Below are 3,600 nucleotides of genomic sequence, written 5' to 3' on the forward strand. Positions count from 1 at the left end.
ACACACTGATAGATCTGAAGAACTCATATATAATACATTATTCACCTACTGTGCAACACACCACTCCTCACACTACCAGTAGCACAGACTTAAACATTTAATGTCTGCATTCTAGTTCTTCTTAAGCTCCCTTTATTTTTTCAGTCTTGGTTCTGAAGGTGCAACAGATTATTGAGAAGTTTACGTTTCTGAATGTTTTACTCATGACTGGGAAAATAGCTATATATTGCTATTTAGTTTTTATTTAGGAATATCTCATCGCTCCAGTGCTAACTTACATAGATTCCTTTAACTAAACAGAGTTCTCTTTCCTGCTATATACTTCCAGAGAAGGCTTGAAAAATATAGTATGTTTCGGTTCGTTAACAAATAGAATGAATGAACATACCATAAGTCAAGAAAACTCGCTTCGTCATTAAGTGTAACACATGCTGAGTATGGGTGTCGATTAAGGAAGTATCGATTGGGAGTCAGCAGAAAAGAACACGCCCTCCATATCGAAGCAAATTCACAGTTTGTATTATTGTGACCAAATTGTGTCATTTAAGGTTACAAAACTGTTCCATTTTGTATCAATTTTATAAATAAATGGACTCTTCCTTTACTCTAACAGTTTCATCGCTGCAAGGCAGTGTGTGTTTATACATAGAAATATAGAAAATAGGAGCAGGAGTAGGCCATTCGGCCCTTAGAACCTGCTTCGCCATTCATTATGATCATGACTGATCATCCAACTCAGTAGCCTGTTCCCGCTTTCGCCCCATACCCTTTGATCCTTTTAGACCCAAGAGCTATATCGAACTCCTTCTTGAAAACATACAATGTTTTGGCCTCAACTGCTTTCTGTGGCAGCGAACTCCACAGAGTCACCACACTCTGGGTGAAGACATTTCTCCTCATCTCAGTCCTGAATGGTTTACCCCGTATCCTTAGTCTATGACCCCTGGTTCTGGACTCCCCCACCATCGGGAATATCCTTCCTGCATCTACCCTGTCAAGTCCTGTTAGAGTTTGATTATGAGATCCCCCCTCACTCTTCTGAATTCCAGCGAATATAACCCTAACCGACTCAATCTTTCCTCATACGTCAGTCCCACCATCTCAGCAATCAGTCTGGTAAACCTTCGCTGCACTCCCTCTATAGCAAGAACATCCTTCCTCTTATAAGGAGACCAAAACAGCACACAATATTCCAGGTGTGGCCTCACCAAGACCCTGTATAATTGCAGTGAGACATCCCTGCTCCTGTACTCGAATCATCTCGCTGTGAAGGCCAACATACCATTTGTCTTTTTTACCGCCTGTTGCACCTGCATGCTTACCTTCGTGACTGGTGTACGACAACACCCAGGTCTCGCTGCATATTCCCCTCTCTCAGTTTATAGCCGTTCAGATAATAATCTGCCTTCCTGTTTTTGCTACCAAAGTGGATAAGCTCACACTTATCCACATGCTATTGCATCTGCCATGCATTAGCCCACTCACTAAACTTGTCCAAATCACCCTGAAGCCTCTCTGCATCCTTCTCACAACTCACCCTCCCACCCAGTTTTGTGTCATCTGCAAATTTGGAGACATTACATTTAGTTCCCTCATCTTAATCATTAATATATCTTGTGAATAGTTGGGGTCCTAGCAACAATCCCTGCGGTACTCCACTAGTCATTGCCTCCCAGTCGGAAAAAGACCCATTTATCCCTATTCTTTGTTTACTGCCCACCAACCAATTTTCTATCCTTCGCAATACACTATGCCCAATCCTATGCGCTTTAATTTTACATGCTAATCTCTTATGTTGGACTTTGTCGAAAGCCTTCTGAAAGTCCAAATAAACCACATCCACTGGCTCCCCCTCATCAACTCTACTAGTTGCATCCTCGAAGAATTCTAGTAGATTTGACAAGCATGATTTCCCTTTCGTAAATCCATGCTGATTCTGCCCGATTCTACCACTGTTCTCTCAGTGCTGTGCTATAAAATCTTTGATAATGGACTCTAGAATTTTCCCCACTACCGACGTCAGGCTGACTGGTCTATAATCCCATGCTTTCTCTCCACCTCCCTTGTTAAATAGTGGGGTTACATTAGCTACCCTCCAATCCGTAGGAACTTTTCCAGATTCTGTAGAATATTGGAAGATGACCACCAATGCATCCACTATTTCTAGGGCCACTTCCTTAAGTACACTGAGATGCAAACCATCAGGCCCTGGGGATTTATCAGCCTTCAATCCCATCAATTTCCCCAACACCATTTCTCTACTAGTACTGATTTCCTTCAGTTCCTTTCTCCCACTAAGCTCTGTGTTCCCCAACATTTCTAGTATGGTTTTTGTGTCCTCCTTTGTGAAGACAGAACCAAAGTATGCATTTAATTGGTCAGCCATTTCTTTGTTCCCCATAGCAAATTCCTGTTTCTGACTGCAAGGGACCTACATTTGTCTTAACCAATCTTTTTCTCTTCACATACCTATAGAAACTTTTACAGTCAATTATTGTGTTCCCCGCAGGCATGCTCTCATACTCTATTTTTCCATTCTTAATCAATCCCTTGGTTGTCTTTGCTGAATTCTAAACTCCTCCCAATCCTCAGGACTTTTGTTTGCTTTTTTTTCTGGCAGATTTATATGCATCTTCATTGGATCTAATGCTATCTCTAATTTCCCCTGTAAGCCACGGTTTGGCTACCTTCCCCATTTTTATTTTTGCGACAGACATGGATAAACAATAAGTGCAGTTCATCCATGTGCTCTTAAAATGTTTGCCATTGCCTATCCCCCGTCATCCCTTTAAGTAACATTTCCCAATCCGTCATAGCCAACTCGCACCTCATACCTTCGTAGTTTCCTTTACTAAGATTCAGGACCCCAGTCTCAGAATCATCTATGTCACGTTCCATCTTGAAGAATTCTATCATATTATGGTCTCTCATCCCCAAGGGATCTCGCACCACTAGATTGTCAATTATTCCTCTCTCATTACACAATACGCAGTCTAGGATGGCCTGTCCTCTAGTTGGTTCCTCAACGTATTGGTCCAGAAAATCATCCCGTATATACTCCAAGAATTTCTCCTCTACAGTGTTGTGACTAATTTGATTTGCCCAATCAATATGCAGATTAAAGTCACCCATAATTACAGATGTTCCTTTATCGCATGCGTCTCTAATTTCCTGTTTAATGTATGTGAGGCAAGGGACGAGATAGCAGGTGCTCTGACACAAATTTTCAAATCCTCTCTGGCCACAGGACATGTACTATAGGATTGGAGGACAACAAATGTGGTACCAATATTCAAGAAGGGCAGCAGGTATAAACCAGGTAATCATATGACGGCAAGTCTAACACCAGTGATTGGGAAACTATTGGAAAAAATTCTGAGGGACAGGATTAATCTTCACTTGGAGAGGCAGGGATTAATCAGGAATAGGGGGAGATCGTGTCTAACTAACTTGATTGAATTTTTTGATGCAGTGATTAGACGCATAGTTGAGCGTAAAGCGTTTGATGTAGTTTTCATGGACTTCAGCAAGGCTTTTGTAAAGGCCCCGTCTGGGAGATTGTTTAAAAAGGCAAGAGCCCATGGGATCCAGGGTAATTTG

The sequence above is a fragment of the Heterodontus francisci genome, chromosome 17 (genome assembly GCF_036365525.1).
Source record: "Heterodontus francisci isolate sHetFra1 chromosome 17, sHetFra1.hap1, whole genome shotgun sequence".
NCBI lineage: Eukaryota > Metazoa > Chordata > Chondrichthyes > Heterodontiformes > Heterodontidae > Heterodontus > Heterodontus francisci.